The 22,313-nt window shown below is 32.4% G+C and overlaps 1 protein-coding gene, 1 long non-coding RNA gene and 1 other non-coding gene across 3 annotated transcripts in view; 2 read left to right on the top strand and 1 right to left on the bottom strand.

Annotated features, from left to right (window-relative positions):
* The window catches only part of pigs (GAS2-like protein pickled eggs), a 75,530-nt gene that overhangs the window by 36,786 nt on the left and 16,431 nt on the right, over nucleotides 1-22,313 (top strand). The window lies entirely within an intron of this gene.
* LOC149898858 (uncharacterized) lies at nucleotides 2,156-3,081 on the bottom strand. Its single transcript, XR_016457951.1, has 3 exons — nucleotides 2,508-3,081; nucleotides 2,320-2,381; nucleotides 2,156-2,245 (listed from the first exon to the last, which is right to left on the bottom strand). It is a non-coding gene; the product is annotated as an uncharacterized LOC149898858 (long non-coding RNA).
* On the top strand, nucleotides 17,574-17,645 carry TRNAG-UCC (transfer RNA glycine (anticodon UCC)). The gene has a single exon. It is a non-coding gene; the product is annotated as a tRNA-Gly (tRNA).

Raw genomic sequence — 22,313 nt, 5'->3', positions numbered from 1 at the left:
ACACGGAATTTAAAAGAAGAAGTTTTCTTATAAAATATACGACAGTAAAGACACTGAGACATCCTAAAATATGCTCGAGGCAATTTAAGTACTTTTATTCAAAAATTCAAAGAAAATCTAAGTTAAAATAGCCTTACTTTGATGAAATTTTATGTGTCGAATTTTTATATCATACTTGACAGAGTAAAAAATAAATTAAAAATACACATTAAATGATAGATTTATGCTTAAAAATTTGCAATCAAAAAAATACATATTATATGATTTATGAAAGTAATGGAATATTTTAAAGTTCTCTAGAATTTATGATTATATACGGGAGCGCAAACGCTGTTACGGCAGACCGCGCTCCGCGCTTTAGGGGGTAGGACGTGTTGCGCTGCTCCGTCAGACACAAAATTACAAAAGTACGTTTTTCCCGCGCGTAGTAGTCGGGAAGCCCACGATACTAGATTAGAATTGGTGGAGTAGACGATACCGAGATAATAAGGTCCTATAATGTTTCCACTTTGAGCGCTTTCAGCCTTTGCTACTCGACACACGATGATCGCGTTCAAACGTAAAAAATACTAGCTTTCGTCCAGCGCAATTTTGTATTAGGACTCTTAAAGCGCCAAAAAGTTTCAATATCTCATTTAGTGCATCTTAATACCTACATTTTGTAATTGTTCATTCTTTCAATTTAATGCTCAAAATTCACAGGAAACAACGAAATATTTGCGAAAGTCAAACTTGCTGTAATTATTTACATAATGCACTTTGATTTTATCATTACCACTTAATTAGTTATTTTACTTAAGACGATACACAAAAAAAAATCCACTGCTTGGCGGGCGGAGTCTAATAGCTCGCTATCGCGAACGCGGGTGTGCGCGAAGTCATTCTTACAAACTCGCCGCGCTGCCGCTGGCCGACTCGGGACAAATAATGTATGGAGTCGTCAATCGTCATACAGTTATAATATTGTAATACATTTATTTAATTGTTGATTTATTGGTTTTATTTTCTTGCTTATAAACAAATAATCTTCTTTTTTAACAACTACTTAGACATTATTAATAATTATTATTATTTCGTAATAACCTGTATTATTTATTACAAAATAATACAGGTTATAAATAATCTTTAAAATAACAAAAAATATTGTTACTCTGAAAAAATGAAATGGTACTCAATAACGCGGACTACTGAATTGATTTAGATAGAATTTGATGCTGACGTAGATATTATATCATGCCCAGAAATGAAAGGTACTATTTCTGAAAGAAGTCATAAACCCTAATTCTTCTCAGTCAAAGTCAAGAGTGGAAGATATCACTAATACAGTAAAACTGATGCGAAACTTTGGATGTTAATTTATATATTTTTTTGTTAGTTGTTACTTAATCACGTCAAGACTACATTACCAATTTTGATAAAATATAGCTAATTGCCTGGATTTACACATAGGATACTTTTTATCCGAACTGAACACTTCTGTGGGATAAAACAGGATTCACGATATAACCTAATTCCACGCGGGCAAAGCCGCGGTCGGAATGATATTTTTTTAAATAAAAAAATTGTTTAAAAAAAACAAAATATATTGACGCATGTATTTATTTTTTGCACTCTATTATAATTGTAATTATTCATTACAAATAATCAAAATAAAATAGCCAGAACAAAGTTAGGCCCTGGTAGGGTAGGTAGGCAGGTACAGCAATGTGAGACGAACACTGGCTTATTTATACCAATAATAATGTATTTTAAACACTAAATTAAGTTTACAACAAAAATACATAATATTAGCTAATGTGAAAACGAATCAACCAATCATCCCACAACAATGAAATGTGCACACAAATATTCATCCAAATCGGTTCATGTGATTAGGAGGAGTGACTGCAGCGCCATCTTCCGGGCCCAATTGTGTTTCCAGATCACCCAGGAACTCAATTTTATATACTTACACAAAATTTTTCGAAATGAAAACTCACATTACTATGTAAATATGAATATAAACCTGTTTTAGTACTAAGCAATTTCCCGCACAGGTGTAGTAACTAGTAAGTATAAATGAAATAAATAACAACATCAAATTCTTTATACAACATACTTATCTACCACCTACTAAGAAATGTAATTCTTGAAATTTTTTTTTAATATAATACTACTCCAATGAGCTCCTGTTCCATATTGCATCCACCATACTTCCACTAAGTTCACCATGATTTTTTATTTCTTTGCACTTTGTTGCTTTTTGCTAAAAATGGAATCATGCGATAAAACCAGTAGAGCGTTGATAACATATATTTTTGACTGAATAAAGGTACTTACGAAGGAGTGGGTTCACATTGTGAACATTCAGTGGGTTTATTTTCCTTCTGGATTCCGGATTTCTGAAAAGATTATCTATGCTATAAATGAAAAAATCTTACACATTTGTTATGTACTTAAAACAGGGGTACATATCAAACATCGTCTATAATACAATTATCATCAAATTTAAAATAAAACCAACTTACTTCATTAATTTGTTCCAATTGTAAGCATTCTTTTTCCTCCAACCTTTATGTTTCTTCTTCTTATTTTCTTTATTGTCCCCATTTGTCTCATATTGTCTTATCGTGTTGTCACCCTTTTTTACGATTGCGCGAGCGACACAAGTTCCCCGTGTGACGGCCGTAGCGGGAATGACTCGTGCAGCGATCGGGGTAGGAAGGTACAGGGCGGCTCTCGCTATATTGGCTGGTCGCGCGCTAATTTCAAGTATGTCTTGTTTATTTCAAAACCATCGCATATTTCAAAATTCTAAATCGGATGACGTATAGGTTGTATATTTTATAGTTAATATCCAAAAAGTCGTAACTTTACGTTTGTTATTTTGAAGATGCCAGAGATTAAAAAAAAATAACAATGAGAACTTTGTATTTTTTTTCTATCGAGAAAATATCATGAAATCATGTTTCTAAAACGGTAGACGTATTGTGTTACTATTGAACTTTCTTGTCAAGAATTTTCATCACGACAACTTTAATAATATAAAAATTACGAAGGTTTAAAAAGGGCCGTAAATGTTAGAAAAATTAATTCATCACCTTAACTTTATGCATTCGCTGACGCCGTTCAAAAGATTAATTACAAAATATATTATGTGACCTTTTAAAACAGCGCTCTAAATAATATAATTTGAGTTCTAGATGCTTTGAAAACCATATTTCTTAAATTATAACGCAAATAATTATGATACCTATAGGTACTAGCTGTGCTCCGCGGTTTTACCCGCAGTGATCCGCACCTGTTGTTCTTAGCGACATGATAGCTAGGGCATGCAGAACCGAGTCCGGTTCCAAGTTTCTGAAACCCGGTTCCAAATCGAGCTCAGAACCGGGTAGAACCGGGTTACCCGGTTCTTTTATAATACCTCGGAAAAAAATACGAAATAAAGCAAAAGTAACTGTAAAAGTACCTGATGGGCCTTTAATTTTACGTGGCTTGTGTCTTATTTTATTAAATTAATAAAGAAACAAAATTTCAACACTTCTCTTTATTTATCAGTCTTATAAAAGTAAATTGTTGTCATAATATCACATATAAACTTAAACCTTATTCATTAACTACAAACTGTAAGGCAAAAAACCGGCCAAGTGCGAGTCGGACTCGCGCTCCGAGGGCTCCGAACATACCTATTTTTTATAATGTTGTAACTTAAAAATTTATGTTTGTAGCAATTTTTCCTTTATCTGTGTTATAAGACGTTACTTTTACCAAATTTCAGTTTTGAGATCCATGCGAATGTCGAAATTTGCGAAAATTTTCAGCATGTAAATGCTGTATCTTTTGATGCGTTGGCTTGTGAGTTTGACTTTTTCACAGCATCAAGGGACCGTAGACTTGAGTATTCGATATAAATTTCAGCTTGATACCAAAAACAAAAACATGGCTGGATCATTATGTGAAACAGTAAAATCAACAGCTTTTCAAATTCACGACAAATCTAATAAAAATATTTCTGTAGCCTAATTCTTGTCATTTTCGAAGCCTATTTTTTTTTTGGTAATACAACCGCAAGAAACCTACAGAATCTAAGGTTAGACAACCAATCAGAGCCACGCTTGAGGCGTGGCACGAAAATTCGCGATGCACGTGAGTCTGACGTTGCCAGATAGAATAAATTTGTTAAAATAATGCAGCAAAATATAAATAATACTTTATATTTTAATATTTTGGTCGGAACCGGGAGAACCGGGTTTCATATTATTCAGACCCGGTTCTCAAGATCATCAAAAAACCCGGGTTTACCCGGGTTTTTCGGAACCGGGTAAACCCGGGTGCATGCCCTAATGATAGCCTATATACCTTCCTCGATAAATGGGCTATCAAACACCGAAATAATTTTTAAAATCGAACCAATAGCACCCAATAGTTCCTGAGATTAGCAAGTTCAAACAAACAAACTCTTCAGCTTTATAATATTAGCATAGATACACTGAAAAAACATGTTTAATTAAATCATAACCCTCCTTTACGTCATCGGTAAAGCATTTGTTAGTTGATGTTTATTTGTTTAGTTTCATTCGATAACATGACATTGACAGAATGGTGGTTCGTAATCTATACATATAATAAATCTGTAGAAGGGTCATTTCTGTACATTGAAAATATTGAAAAAATAAATAGCAGGGGGTGTTACTGGATCGATACCAAACCCAAATATGTGATTAAAAAAATTTTTGTCTGTCTGTCTGTCTGTCTGTCTGTCTGTATGTGAAGACATCACGTGAAAACTACTGGTTCGATTTCGATGAAACTTGGTATAATTATACCTTATTATCCTGGGCGTAAAATAGGATACTTTTTATCCTGGAAAAATACGTAGAAAAAAAATTAATCTTAATTTTTCAGTTTCATCCATAGACGTTGTTCTGTAGAACCGCAAACACACGTTGCGTATTATTATAGGCCTAGCCGTATTTGGGTCCAATAGATATTTATAAGATGTCATTGTCAGAGTTACTCAAAATGGAGAAATAAACCATCCACGCGAAGACCGACATCCGCGCGGACGGAGTCGCGGGCGGAAGCTAGTCACAAATATATTTGTTTAATAAATAAATATCAGCTGGAACATTCCTTTCATTTAAAAAGGTATTTCTGTTGATGCTCTACACTCCTATGTTTGCGTGACATTATTTTGACAATATTCATGGATAACGTAAAAAAGAGTTATCTTGTATAATATTATCTAAGAATATTATATTTTCCTACTTGATTGATTAATTGATAACGTAATTTAATTTGTTTTTATTTTTGTTACAGGTAAGTTGTCAAAGTGATGAGTAAGCAAAATTAATTTAAACTAGTAATTGTTGATTGGTAAGTATGAATTATTATTTATTACTACAAAAAAATATTTCTTTGTGCTAATTTCTTAAGACTTTAGGGTAATGGGCCTGTCCTGAAAATGTTGCCTGTAAATTATTCAAAATGACAGGTTCTATTGTTTAATTCAGGGCTTCTAAACTATACCATAACATAAACTATAAAGTTTCTCACTTATAAAATATACTAGCGGTCCGCCCCGGCTTCGCCCGTGCTATATATTTACGTTTTCTCTCCATAAGTACCATCCTCGTACTTCAAGGAATATAATAAAAAAAGTTAATTATCGAAATCGGTCCACCCGTTCACGCGTGATGCCGTGGCTCGTGACCAAAGAAAACGGGTTTCATTTTTATATAAATAGATTTCTGTTGCTAGGCTAAAAATAAATATGTCATACATAAATCCCAAGTTTTATTATGAGCTGAGGAACCCTAAAAAGGGCAAATTTAATCAGGTGATGAAATAGCCGCTTGGCATGACATCTGATATGAAATGAAGGAAACTTCTTTTTTTACGATTTCGACCTGAATTTTAATTAATTTTACTACGCTATTATATGTTTTGACGGCTTTGTTTGTCCGTTTGTTGCTACTTTTTATAACAAACTAGCATTCCGCCTGCGGCTTCGCCCGCGTTTTCAAAAAAAAAAAACCCGCATAGTTCCCGTTCCCGTGGGATTTCCGGGATAAAACCTAGCCTATGTCACTCAGAAATGATGTAGCTTTCCAACAGTGAAAGAATTTTTCAAATCTGCCAAGTAGTTTCGGAGCCTATTCAATTCATACAAACAAACAAACAAAAAATCAAACCTTTCCTCTTTATAATATTTGTATAGATAATAACAAATAATGTGGAAATATTAAATAGTCCCGAGAGAAGCGTGGTTGTGTAACATATTATTATCTTTGTAAGTTTATTTGTTTAAAAATTAAATAATGTGTTAAATTAAAAATTTGACGACCACGGAACAATTTAATCTATACCTACTATTTACTAATCTATATAAAGCTGAAGAATTTGTTTGTTTGAACGCCCTAATCTCGGGAACTACTGGTCCGATTTGAAAAATTCTTTCGGTGTTAGATAACACATTTATCCTGGAAGGCTATTATATCATCTTGCTAAGACCAACAGGAGCAGAGCACTGAGAGTAAAACCGCGGAGTACAGCTAGTACTTGATAAACTATACCTACGATGATTGAAACACAAATTAAATAAAAAGTACTACACATAAAACATCATTCCGTGTATCAAAAATTCACCTCCTTTATAAATGCCTCAAAAACAAAACAGACAAATTCGAGTTAATAACTAGTTAAGCATTAATTCACTTTCTGGCGCCTACCGGGTACACAAGTCCGTCATTTTTTATAACTTAACAGTTTTGGACTTTATTTCATTTTAAAATAAGGATAATGAGAATAAAGGAAGTCATTAACTGTCAGTGAGTAAGTAAACTATAAAATAATAAAAATAATACATGATTTTTGGTGTATATAGGTAGGTATTATTTATTTTCTAGTAGGTAGAGACTAGAGGTATTTTAGTTTACAACACAGTAACTACCCATAATTAATGCAGTTTTTGCACTAACTTCGTTAATTTTTCGATATAGGTAACCATAACTCTTCCCAATATAAGCTACATATAAGCTATAAATCAATTAAAGAATAAAAATTAACATTTTAAAAAAGCTCTTAGATAATAAAAATCCTCCTCAGTTTATTGTCATTTTTAATTAACCATTTTATTTATCTCTAAATAGACTATACACTATACAGTGCTATACATCTGTCTCATTGTTTCTTCATCAAAAACGAATATAAAAACACTTCATCTTTTGATTTAAACCATTTCGAATGATTCACCATACAGTCTTGTCGGAACTGTGCGCAATTATTTCTCTTGTCTCCACACAATACTTTTAATTGAATCCGAGTGTGATTCAAGCGGTTAAATCCATTTTTGTACAGCTGTATTGAAATAATTATTATTTATACACTGTGTACAGACAAGGTTGTAATATGCAGAACGTAATTGTATACCATCTTTATTTACAGCTCAGAAAAAGGAAACAAAAATCACTTGATTACATTTTTTAATATGGCATTTGTATACAGTCATTTACAATTTATTAAATAACATCAATTATGATTATAAACTTCACGCGTACATAATTGGCTTTAATATATACACATAAACAATTACAATTTAAATACACACTTAGTTATTTACGATAACAAAGAGCACTTATATTTTTTACCATAAAAGGCAGGCTATAGACAAGTCCTGGCTGTCAGTATTGTTTTGACAGCTGTCACGTTGACGTTTCCTGATCTTACAGTTGTTACGGCATACTGTGGCATTTCAATTATGGATGGTTTAATGGTTATGAATCATTTTCTTTTTTATGCCGTAACGATTTGTTACAGATCCATAATATCATGATGTCATAAATAACTCTTTGATCTTTATAATCGTTTAAATATTTTTTGTCATTGCTCCTTGTATTATTCGAACTATTCGTGCTATTTTTAGAATTAATATTTTTGGAAACAAAATATTAACTAGGTATTTTATATCTATTGCCTTTTGATCAGAGCCAAATTTCGACCGATTATAACAAATTTTACTAGCCTTACGATAAAACACTATCGCGAGTTTCATAAATGATCTATTTTTGTTATTTATTTGTAGGTATTATCGCATTTATTCTTCTTCCGCAGTAAATAATTGATTTCGCTTTAGGTTTGGGTCACCACAAACGCGCCATAGATACCGTTAAATAATTTGGCGGCAACTGTTCACACCCACGTGCTCTAAATATTATCTAATCTCTTTTGTCTCCATCTGCCCATTAATTGGACAGACATAGATATAGTATTAATATAATAGTATAAGAAATAAAGATGCGAGGCTGCGTTAAAATATTAGTTTGAATGTAATAAGAATGTACTGCGATTCTACACAGCTACCTAATTGATGTAGGTAGTTGATAACAAAACGCAGCTAGTCAACGACTATTAGTAAAGTGAGGGTAGTTGGGTCGAACGTCGTATAAACAGCGTCCGAGCCCCTGGGCACGATTCGTACGAATGCGCCACGAGTCAAAGGAACGCGGCAATTTATAGTATGCGATAGCTAAGCATGTTCGGACAGGAAACAGTGACAACTACTCATCCACAAAAATATTAAATCAAAAGTTACGTCTAACACGGCCATACTGACAATCGTACGTCCTCGTACGCCTTTTCTCGTATTACAACACTACGGTAGTTCATCTCGGGATTACACAACCATCCTGCCTCGGCCAGACTGACCTGACAGAACAATAACCACGTCCACATGACATAATCACTCCGTTCGCGTATCTTGGTATATCTACGCTCGTTCGACTAGTGAAATACATCACTACGATACGCCAGCGACTAGATAATACCTCAACGCCAGGGTTCGACTAGCGATTTGGATCACTACACACAATTCCTTCGATGAACTACATTCCCGTTACAATAATCCACGTAACAAATTTTTACTTCACACAACGCACGAAAAAACACAAACGCCAGTATGCCGTTACAAAACTCAAAACAATTAACAAGTGTAGGCTTGAATTCTATCCCACTTCTGATATAAGAAATAAAGATGCGAGGCTGCGTTAAAATATTAGTTTGAATGTAATAAGAATGTACTGCGATTCTACACAGCTACCTAATTGATGTAGGTAGTTGATAACAAAACGCAGCTAGTCAACGACTATTAGTAAAGTGAGGGTAGTTGGGTCGAACGTCGTATAAACAGCGTCCGAGCCCCTGGGCACGATTCGTACGAATGCGCCACGAGTCAAAGGAACGCGGCAATTTATAGTATGCGATAGCTAAGCATGTTCGGACAGGAAACAGTGACAACTACTCATCCACAAAAATATTAAATCAAAAGTTACGTCTAACAATAGATACTTTATTTTGTACTCATAAGAACCATTTAAAGTTGTAAGAAAATAATATGTTCGTTGATAATGAAATAATGTGATTTTGATATTCGGCGCCATTTTTCCTACTGTCAAAATGACATATGTCATTTTCAATAATTTTTAAAATCATTTCAAACACAAGTAGTTGTAATAATCGATTTTTTCAAAAACGTTAAATTTTCTCCCTTAAATTGGTTTGTAGGTCTTAATTTCAATAATTATTTAGATATCCAAGTAAATGATACCTTAAAATAAAGAGGAATAACTAAGTATGTTTTCGAAAAGGTTTGAACGAAGCAAGCAATCACCCGGTTTTTTTAAATGAGGTCAGAAAATGATATTCTTGATTTTTTTTTATTTTTTCATAAAGTTCAAACGTTTAAAAAAAAAATCCTTATGATACAGAGGCTCAAATCTTGTTTTGCGGGATTACCCACACATTCTTTTAATAAAATAAAATAAATAACAACTTAATTATTATTTAATTTGGCCATAATAGCCGAAAAATGTAAAATAACTGCTATTTTTTGTAAAAAAGACATAAAAATTATTTAAAAAAAAACAGTCAGACTTCGTCTAAGACAACCATGGCTTAAAAGGTTCTAAATGGTCTCTACTAGCTTCTCCTTAAAGCTTTGCACCCATCTTCCAATCACCCTGTATAACAGATAATATATTGTTTTGACAGAACTGAGTATAGTGATCGTAATATAACGATTATGACTTTATATGGTATCAAGATAGACATTTAAATATATCGATTTATAAAGCGATTCATAAATTTGTCGATTAAACCCTCGTCTGTCGGAACACAGATCTGAGCCAAAAATTTTGTACCCGTTGTCTGTCGTGGCACAGATCTGTGCCAAATCATCGCCGGTTGGAAATTAGCTCATTGTAACGCAAATATAGTTCAAATCTGCATAAACGACTATTTAGTTGATAGCTTATGAATTACTGAATATTTAAAGTCCATCACTTAATAATTTGACCGATAAATATTCGAAATATAACAGTAATTATGTCATACTTTAGTCGAGTAACTTTTAAATTTTAAAGTTTTAAAAAATGTAAAATTTTGCGGAAAGTTGATAAACGGTAAGTATTTATAGTTCTTTTTATTATTATTCACTATATATCCTAATGTTTATGTGCCGAAATAATGAAAATTACCAATAATTATACCACAAATAATGGCTCCAAATATGTATCTACCATTTCACTGTACGTTGCTTAGTTTTTGACCCCTGGTTAATCGTATTTTATTTTTAATATTTTATTTGTTGTTTACATCATTTTACAAGAAATTTTATGAAGATTTTTATAATATAATTCAAAATTTGATACTGTGTTCCATTTTAAAGATATTTCGTTTTCAATTCAGAACCGACAATAATTTCGCCGTAAAATTCGCGTACAGGATGTTCGCATATTGTATGAAATTGAAAAATTTAATTGTTCGTCTTCATACATATGTTTTGTTTATATTGATGGGTATCGTTTTTGTGGTATTTATTGTCCTCAGGTTTAATACGATATAATCAACTATACAAATTATAGTCCGTAACCTCTATGGAATTCCTTTAATTTTAGTATATTATGGTTAAAAGTGTATATTATATGCTGGAAAAATAGTAAAAAAAACCTACATCGGGAACAATGGTTTTCACTATGACCTATATATAGGACAAAGTGACTATGTTACTATGTAATTTGTGTAGGACAAACTGGAAAAGAAATTTAACACATTAATTGTACAACATATTCTTACCTTAATACAAATGCAACATATTATTTTTTATTGGGGAACCATATGTTTCTGAAAAAATAAAAAACCGGCCAAGTGCGAGTCGGACTCGCGCACCGAGGGCTTCGTACAAACTTATTTTTTTAATTATGCTGTAGGTATCTTTTAATTCATATTTTAGAATTCTTTATCTGTGCTATAAGACGTTGCTATTGTAAGTTTTTATAACCTTGCAAATGTCGAAAATTACGAAAATTTGCAGCATAAACGGTTGTATCTTTTGATTGCGTTGGCATATATTATGTTTGATTCTGTTTTTATTTTGTTTTTCTGTCGTCTCACAATTTCAAAATGAACGACAACACGGGAGTTGTAAACATCTTTGGACTATCAGGGTTTCAAAAATGAAACCCAGATAGTCCAAAGATGTTTTTACACATATTTTGGGGTTATTTCTTTAAAACTGGAAGAATGTTTTTTTATAGTTTTGAACCTCAATACGATTCGCGCTTCAAGGACTCCGAACAAACCTACTTTTTATTATGTTTTAACTTCTAGTGTTTTTAGTGAATTTTTCTTTATCTGTGCTGTAAAACCTTGCTTTTAACCAAGTCCACTTAACTTTTGACCCGTAGGTTTTGATTCCCTTGCTAGTAGTTGCGGCTTTCAGAATATGCCGCATATGAATATTATTTCTTCTGATTGCGTCTTAAATCTTATATCTCCATACCAATTTGCATGAAATTTGGTATGACCTAGCGCAGATTGAAGAATAATTTCGAAAAACATAAAATTTCGGAGTAACAACATAATAAAAATGTTGTGTGGTTTTATGAAACCACGGTAAAAGTGAAACTGTTCGAACGGTTCCGAACACTGCCTTATACCTACTCGGCAGCCGACCGTCACGCGACATGCGCTACACAGACCAAAAAGTTTGAGACGATGTAATAAAAGTTTCACTTTAAAAATTGGTTTGTTCGGAGCCCACGGTGTGCGAGTCCGACTCTCACTTGGCCGGTTTTTATTCTTATGTACTATATGTAGTACATTCGTAGGCCGAATGTTAAAGCTGATGTAGATCGCTGTCTGAAGATTATTTTTATTTGCATTCATGACTTTAAATAGCCTTGGAACATTACTTATTTAATAAAACGAATTAAATGCATCATTTGCAGTACGCCTGCAAATATAAATCTACCCTCTCATTTTGTAAATGACTAGCGATAACAATTATTGTATTTTTGCCTTTTGGTGTCAAAACTGCTTCTATTACCCAGAAGAAGAATGCAATTTTTCTATTTGAAGATATCACATTGCTGTTTAAACTACATAATCAATAATAACTTATTTGTTAGGTAACCCTAAAATAAACTTCCGTCTTGATATTTTAATTTTCTTTCGAAAATAAAAATTTGTATTTGATAGAATAACCTTTTCTGATTCGTAAGCATTTGAGTATCAATAAAAGAGAATTCAAATGGATCCAAACAACGATTCTTATGGCAATGGATGACAAGACACTCCAAGGCTTACTTTAACAATAGGACGTAACAGTATTTGAAATCAAGAAATATAACTCTGTATATTTTGTCAAATGAACAGATAATAATACTAACACGATTAGTGTTTGGGAATTTACAGCTTTTAATTCCTGATACCAGGATTCTTCATGAAATTCTACACATAACACGTCTTACTTTATTCCAATCAAAATATTTTTTAAGTTTCATGCTGTTTGTGTACTATGGACTCCCTAAACTACTGAACCGATTTTAATACAATTTTACCGATTAGTTTATATCTTAATTACAATATGCTTGGAAATACTGCATGTATTGAAGTACAACTAGATTGGATAGCGTTCATCACTTTCCTGATCACATTCAAGTGGAACCTCGTGGTAATAAATCGTCGTCTCGAGGCGGTCGTTGTGTCCGAACTCCGATGTATAAGAAAAAATGAACAGAAGTTAACGTTATTTATGCTAAGTTGCAAATATTCCTATTTATTGGCCAATGTTGGCGTCAACACCACACATTACAACCACATGAGTATATAAATAGTACAGACACAAAGCTTCATAAGAATTTTTTTTTCTGTCAGTTAAGTAAAATTTAAAGTAAATAAAACATTTAGATGTATAATAATTGTTTATTTATTTTGAATCTTTAAGTTTATTGATTTTTATCCTTAACATAAGCTGTATTTTATAAAAAATATTTAAAACTCGAATTTCCGAAATTTTTGATTTATAAGTTAAATGTAACGGTTTATAATTAAGTTATGGTATAATTAAATGTAGATTTCACTTTTGTACAGCTTAGACATTTTTCTGTATGGATACAGTGCCTTTCGATTTGTAGTTGGACAACATTTCATTTTATAGGTACTATATTATAATAATTAAGAGCATGAAAGAAAAAAAAGCATTTCTTCATAATGCTATTGTTACCACAAAAAATATTTTCTTAATCGCTAATTTTAAGAAAAAATAAATTAAAATTAAAATTGATGTGGAGACGTTATACCTACATACAGACGTTAGAACAAAGTCCACCATAAGAATGAAGTCATTTAGGAATAAGACGATTTTTAAACATTAATAAAAACCTAAATATTTTAAAAAAGTAAAAATTACTGTTAGTTTTTATCTAGTTTTGATTAAAATAAAAATAAAAAAAAAGTAGCAAAAATTTTTGAAATGTTCTAATTTTGGAGCAGACTGTAATGTCTGTATTTGTATGAACATATGTGGAGATCGCGTCCACTTATTTTCATGCGTAAACGATGATATTCATACTCAACTTTCTCGAATTTTTATAAAATAAACCTATGTTTTTGTTATATTCACTCAAAAGATTGTCTATTCTAGTGTGAAAATACAAAAATAAAAATCTAAAATACCTTGATATTATTTTATTATGAGTATTTTTCTTAACAATGTCGTATTTTTTCAAAATGTGTGGGAAAAAATGGTTCTAATAAATAAAATAAACATGCCAGGGAGTAAGTAAGGTAACTAATATAAAGTTTGGTTATCTAGTTAGCATCAAAATTTACAAGAATGTCACAGGTTAAAGTTTATATCACAAATTTTAATATCGAAAAAAATCGGCAAATCAGCGCCGACCGCTCGAATTTCTCCGACAGACAGCACCTTTTTGACGCGGCGCGCCGCGACAGCTGAGGGGTTAATAAACAAAATACTCTGTAAAATCGACATCGTAAAACATGGTATAAACCGGATAACATTGTAAAATAAAAGATATAACAGTCGTTTTATTGCAAATGACGACTCGACGACTTCTTTTAAATTAATGATAATTTAAAAGAACGCTACAAAACTTATATTGCTATAAAAGGAACATAAAACTCCTTATATCGTTATACAGAACTATAGTAGTCGATAAAGTTGCAATATAAAACACTAGATTTCCGCCCGCGGCTTCGCCCGCGATTTCAAGGGAAAACCCGCATAGTTCTCGTTTCTGTGGGATTTCCGGGATAAAACCTATCCTATGTGTTAATCCAAGTTACCCTCTATATGTGTGCTAAATTTCATTGTAATCGTTTCAGTAGAATTTGCGTGAAAGAGTAACACACACACACACATCCTCACAAACTTTCGCATTTATAATATTAGTAGGAAGGACTATCTCGATGAAAGATCCATAAATACATTTGAGTTAATCGTATAAACGAAACAATATGCCTTTAGGCAGGTCTGGTTATTTTGGATTGCTCAAATACAAGATTATGTAGGCGACATTTGACGACCTGTTCTTGAAATTCCCTGGCCATTTGACAAACTAGCTTTCCGCCCCCGGATCCGCTTAGATGCATAAACAGTCAATAAAAATACTATTTTAAACATTAACAGTAGGTAACACATAATCACCAACGACGTTTGAAAAATGATATAAAAACTTATATATAAAACGTTCAAACCTCGTTAATTCTTACACCTGTAACTGCTGTTAAATTACTAAATTATCATGTCGTTCAAACTATTGTATTTAAACTATAAATATATGTACATAGGTATAGAGCTTGATAATACCCATATAACTATCACCAAGAAAAAGGCTATCATCAAGTCTCCAACCAATCAAACCAGTGCTGCATATTTTATCAAAATCGGTTATTTTCAAGATACCATATTTGATATTATAATAAAACAATTTCACGAGAAAGGATATATGTAAATATATATTTACGTTTCATTTACACGAAATTAAGGCAATAACAAAAACATTAATATTACTCATACGTAAAAAATAATCAAATTAATCCATACAAGATAACAGTCCTTATCAGCAACTAAAACATTGGCCGCCCCAAGCCTAAAGCCCCGCCCAGTACATTCACGATAAACAAACTGACAGGATAAATACGCCATTCACACCGCGATTAATGTCCACCAAGCGACCGGTAAATCTCCATAAATACAATAAATTTGCGCGTCTATCGAGAGCCAATGATGCATAATTTACTGTAATCACCCATTTACATTGTGACATTCACAATTAGAATTATATTTTATAGCGGCTTTTTAGTCGTAGCGTGCGTGGTTGTTTTAATGGCAGGTATCTTGTTTGCCTTGTCTTTACGGTTATATGGCATATAGGAATCATAGGATCTTAATTTATCAAAGATAGACAATTAAATAGGTGTGCTAACATAAAACTTAAAAGACAATGATTGACGATACGTTTTGCTTTCTTGTGAAATCGAAACATGGATTTTATAGGGGATGTTTTTTAATTTGCGTAACACTTTCAGGAGTCAGGAGTTCTAAAGCAGTTGTAATGTAATGTAATTATTTCTCGATTATCATATAGGTACCCAGTAGCATCGCAAGAAAGTCGTAAATTAAGATATAGCAATACCGATTTTCAATATCGTTATCGGTATCAGATCCAAATACCGGTATCATATCGGTATTTCAAACACACCGGTATGATACAGGTATTTCATATAACAACAGATGAAAGTGTTTACTGACCCTGCCTGCAGCAACTTGACCCGAGCGCGTAGATTTGGCCCGAAACGGCTAACAAGTGAAAAGGTTACGGGTTCGAGTCCGGCGTGGGAACGGCCAATTATATGGGGGTCACGGTTTATCGGCGACAAAACAAGTAGGGTGGCCATTTTTATTTTTGGTGGATAATAGAGAAAGTTGTCTCTCTGTAGGCGTATGTAGAATTTTGTTATTTTTGTTATATATGATAAAGTGAATATGGAAAGGTTATTTACCTACTCGGAAAGGTAAAGAATAATAAAAGGTAGGTATAGAAATTTTAAACTCGTAACTTAATTATTTATGTAAATAATGAAATAAAATATTATGTATTATGTAAATGTTCATTATAATATTATATTCGTCGTCGTCTCAACATAACATTTTATGCGAATTAAAGGAAGCATAATTTAAAAAGTGATAAATAAAATTAAGAACTAGGTTATAGAAAAAACAATGTATAAAAAGTAAAAACCACTACTGGATATACAGATAATTTAAAATTTAAAGAAAGTGTTAAAAAACATGCGCAAAATGATAAATCATGCGCATCCTAAATCTTGATCACGATCGACTGGCGGCGATTTACAAAGTAATTGCGATCGCCTGCGCCGGCGCACGATCATACAATTCTATTTATTTATTGTTCACCTTATCGATAGCCGATCGCGAGGTTAAGTGAATATAGGTGCGGTTAGATCCTTGATGGGTCATATGTTACTAATTTAAGAGTAGATTTAAATAGTTTGGAAAATCCAAAAGTGCACGCCTCATAATTTTTTTTTAATAATTATTTATTAATTATTTTTTTTGTTTATTTAATAACAATTAAACCACATCGAATCAGACCCTGAAAAATGAAAGGGTTCTATTCCTGAGCATACTCAAGCGTAAGAGAAAAAAAAAGACTCGATTAGTAAAGTATTTCGGTCGCTATCGTGTTAACAAGAAAATCCTCCGCACATACAGACACACGGACGTCCAAGACAGAACTTTTTTAAACTGTTTTTTAACTAGTTTAAATAACAAAAATGACATCAAAAATATCATGAATGTTAAAAATAGTGTTTTTTCTTAATATGTGTGTGTATGTATTATCTTACAAGTGCAATGTATGATACATAAAGACATTTTAAGTTTGAAAAATCAGATGTTTTGCGCGAAGTGACAGTAGTACCCACCTCAACGCTTCGCTTAAGAGGCGTGCAATCAACGCTTCGCTTATGAGGCGTGCAAAAGAGTAATAAAGCCCATTAAAGAAATTAAAAGCTAAAATGTAGTGGCAATTAAAAATAATATTTACAGTTGCATGAAAAAAAATATTGGATTCTTAGAATAAAAACACAATTGACCTCTAATAACACCAGTAGATGATAAGTTGATAACACAGAAAAACTCGATGACATTTCAAAATACAATTTTAAGTCGGTACGGTACGATAATTTCGACTCTTTTCTCAACTGCGATGGTGGTGTAATGGTCAGCATAGTTGCCTTCCAAGCAGTTGATCCGGGTTCGATTCCCGGCCATCGCAGGTATCTTTTTGTTTTTATTTTTTATATTTCTTAATTTTATTTGTAATTCATTTATATTTTTGGATTTGTATCCATTTATTGTAAAAAATCTAAAATTAAAGATTTTCATTTTGCTTTTTTTTATGAGAATGCTTCATTTTTTCAAATTCAAAGATAGTGTAACAAAACATTTCCAATTTGACCTTACAATGATAATTTACCAACCTTGCAAAAACTGGTTTCTTTGATAACGATTCAAGACTTCGTCTCATATAAGAATAGCTATTTCCTTTGAATTATTTCAAGTATGTTCAAAACCCTTGACTAATAAGTTAGCCTTATTTCTTATCCCTTCCTGTATCCCTGGTACCACTATCTAAATTAATTTGATATTTAAAAACGAAATAAATGTGCAATTTGGCTTTAAATTCTATTTTAAAAACCATGACAATCAGTATACTTACCTTTTAACAATTATAAATTATTATTATAGTGCCTTATGTAGAAAATCAATTATATTATTAAATAAAATATATATCGCATGTGTTACTTTTATTTTTGAAAACTCGTCTACATTACATATGACGTGTACTTAACATGTACTTTGAATGTGTTTTTGTACAAGCAATTAAAATTTATTGCAAAGAAAGGGTCAAAACTGACAGCTGCTACTAAATTGATAATAATTGATAACAGAATCTCGATAACCGGTCAGTCTCTTCCGAACTCTCGTCAAGGTCGGACGTGCGTCAAAAAGTTCAGATTTAATTTAATTACGGAAATGTGCATCGGCTTATTAAGTGACAACAGAACCTATCACCATGTTTGGTGAGATGGCTCTTGGTATCTCTTTAATAAGCCCGTTTTAACCTTTTATAGATGTTAATTTACTTATTTTTGTATTATTTTTAACAATTTATCCAGAATGTCATGAACCTTAAGTGACAATTTCGTCGAGTTTTTACAAGCTGTCATTAAAGTTAATAAGGGTTTTTGAGTAGTTTTAATCAATATAACGATAAAGAGGTTATGTTTCTCATCATTATGTCCATATTTGTGTATAATTCGTCCGTCTATTTACAAAGCCTGTGCCTCATTATCAACTACTTATGATAATTTATTAAAAAAGTCGGCTAGTTTAAAATTTAATTCAACTCTGTACAATATTAACCTAACGACTATATCCTTTACTAGCTGCGCTTCGCGGTTTCACCTGCGTGGCTCTGCTTCTCTTGGTCTTAGCGTGATGATATATATATCAATAAATGGGCTATCTCTAACACTGAAAGAATTTTTCAAATCGGACCAGTAGTTGCTGAGATTAGCGCGTTTAAAAAAACAAACTCTACAGCTTTATAATATTAGAGTCGATTACTTCTCAATAGCTACTACGGTTGTACATAATAAGACATGGTAAAACGATGAATTAAACTGTTCAGTTTAATTCAACGTTTTACCATATTCATCTAACTATTATATCCTTCAATTTATTATCAACTAGCTTTCCACCCGCAGCTTCGCCCGCGCAGGCAAAGAAAAACCCGCATAGTTCCCGTTCCCGTGGGATTTCCGGGATAAAACCTATCCTATATCCCGGGATGAAAAGTAGCCTATGTCCTTTCTCGGGTATCAAAATATCTCTATACCAAATTTCATGCAAATTGGTTCAGTAGTTAAGGCGTGATTGAGTAACAGACAGACAGACAGAGTTACTTTCGCATTTATAATATTAGTATGGATACTTAGCAGGTAATTTTTCTGCCAACCGTACATACAGGCGCTATCTAACACCCGTATCAGATCATTTGTCTCAACCCGAATAAGGCAATGCAAATATACGGTTCATTATATTTTATAAATCACGATTTGATCCCGATACAATAACTCTAGTCCCGTGAGAATCGATCTGACATTTGGATAATAAATAAACAATTTGTTTAAACACCCCGTTCCATTGATAACAAAGACTTATAATTTACAAGCTTACTTTTGCAGCTTCGTCTGCATGCTGTCGAGGACGCACACTCAATTTAGTTGATTTAATTCAATTGTAAAGAATCATCAATAATAATCATCGTAACGTAAAAACAATGATTGATTTGTTAAATATTAATCTGGGGGCACGGTAGTGCCCCCGCCAAGACAAGCCAAGCGAGGCGCACGGGCACTACCTACCTTTTCTCGAAGCGCTTCGACGTTTTTTTGAACCCTCATAACTTGGGTTTGGATTATGCTAGATCAACAAAATTTTCGGGATATATTGTCAATAGCGGACTTATTGAACATATTAAGTTTTAATTACATTAGCTTTTATACTTCAGATTTTATTTATATCTAAAAAACGCTAATTTCGTCACTGACTCACTGATGATCATCAAAATTCTTAAGGTATTTCCTAATGCCCTAGAAAGCTGAAATTTTGTATGTAAGCTAGTATTAGCACACAAACAACAAAAAAATTATAAAACTTGTAACTTTCATCCCCCAACCCCTTAAACTAGGGGATGGGAGTTTGTATGAGACCTGTAATTTTAAATTAAATTTTGATGACGCTAGAGGTCTAATCTAATAATCTGAAACTTGGTTCCCTAAATATATATATGTATAGGTACTCCTTGTTAAAAAAAAAAAATAATCGACATAGTATATTGAGACGTATACTTCAGATTAGATCATATAAATATGAATCAATAGAAGTGTTGCGAACGTCTCCTGCCTCTTACGTCCACACAGTAGCTAAAAATAAAAATAAAAAATTGTTACAAACAACTTACAAAAAGAAATGAAATCCCACCAAAAACATTTTCATGTAAAATGTTGCCAAGACGAATCCATATATGACTCGCACTGTCAAAAAGTTATCAGATCTCATGTAGAGCCAAGCTTCTAACACTACACGCCCTAACTCTACAAGGCCTAAGTAACTTCACAAACTCTACACCTTAGTCAAAATATGTGGCTTGGCCGTTCGTTACTACAAGAACTATTGTATAACACAAAAGTAATGAACAGTGAATTAATTTTTCACCTTACGCCGATGTGAATGTAGCGAAATGGCCAAGCCACATATTTTGACTAAGGTGTAGAGTTTGTGAAGTTACTTAGGCCTTGTAGAGTTAGGGCGTGTAGTGTTAGAAGCTTGGCTCTACATGAGATCTGATAACTTTTTGACAGTGCGAGTCATATATGGATTCGTCTTGGCAACATTTTACATGAAAATGTTTTTGGTGGGATGTATTATTCCGCCCGCGTTTTCAAAGGAAAACCCGCATAGTTGCCGTTCCCGTGGGATTTCCGGGATAAAACCTATCCTATGTGTTAATCCAAGTTACCCTCTATATGTGTGCTAAATTACATTGTAATCGGTTCAGTAGTTTTTACGTGAAAGAGTAACAAACATCCAAACATCCATACATCCATACAAACTTTCGCCTTTATAATAGTATTAAGATTAAGATACATATTAAGATAAAGCTTACATTTCATAATCAATTTAAATACCGATCAAAACGCACATAAAACAACACTCCTTGTATAGTCATAATAAAAACAAACCTATAATTCACGTATAGTAAACAAGACATTAAAACATACACAGATATACACTGACGCCATCCGCCATGCGATATTGATTAACAATTAAAATTATGTACATGTTATTAATATTAATAGAATACAACTAAAATTATTTATAATAATAGAGAACTTTGATAATTCACGATAACTTCGCTTCAAGTGGACACGAATTAAAAAAATATAAATTATTTTAACCGGTTGTAATTAGTATACTTATGGAAATGTCTGTTAAAATTAAATGCATAGCCAAAATTTAGAAGCTTTTGTTACATATTAGCAGACATATATAAAATCCTACCACAGAAAGATCCCGACTAACACTTATCTAAAAATCTATCTATGACCTAACCTAACCTAAACTTAGAAAATAGGATTTATAAATGAAGTAGCATAATTACTGAAGAAGCACATACATATATATTATATTGTGTATATTTACAAAAATGAAAACATTGAAATTAATTTTTATTTAATCTCTTATACATATTTTTATTACAATGTCGCGGTCGCCAGCAAGTCACAAAGACATTTACCAAAACGTCGGTTTACCCAACGTAGCTACAACCGATACACGATAACTAGTAATTGATTGATCCGGCGCAGATCGACAATCATAATTGTAGTAATTGTGGCCGGCGCCGGCGCATGGCGCAAGCTTGTGATTTGTGAATGTATGGGATATATTCATGTTTAGATAATAAAATAATTATTTAGTTTAGGACAAGTATATCGATAAACGATTTATAGTATAACCAATTATAAGTTATATTTCTTTAGAAAAAATGGGTAAATTGCTATTTTATTGTTGTTCATTCGTTTTTCTGAATGTCTATTTTTCTTAGAAGAAAAGGTTATACGAATCATAAAAGTTGAAAAAAATTAAAACTCAAACATTTATTTATTCAATTAGACTTCTTCTAGAAGCACTTTTGAATCGTCATAACATATTTTTATCATTAACCTACCACCGATTCGGAAAGCAGTATCTATGGAGAAGAATAAATTATTCATAACTATTTTTTTAAGCTATGCTACGACTGTGAAAACTTGTTAGTAACAGTTTAGTCTGTCGACCACACTTGCTGTAAAAATTTTCATGATTTTATTTAAAT

This window comes from Colias eurytheme, chromosome 21 (assembly GCF_061535395.1).
Source record: "Colias eurytheme isolate Ceu_HAF_F1 chromosome 21, ilColEury1 Martin Lab GWU primary, whole genome shotgun sequence".
Taxonomy (NCBI): Eukaryota; Metazoa; Arthropoda; class Insecta; order Lepidoptera; family Pieridae; genus Colias; species Colias eurytheme.
The sequence above is the reverse complement of the archived record's forward strand: the minus strand, read 5'-3'. Positions and strand labels throughout refer to the sequence as shown.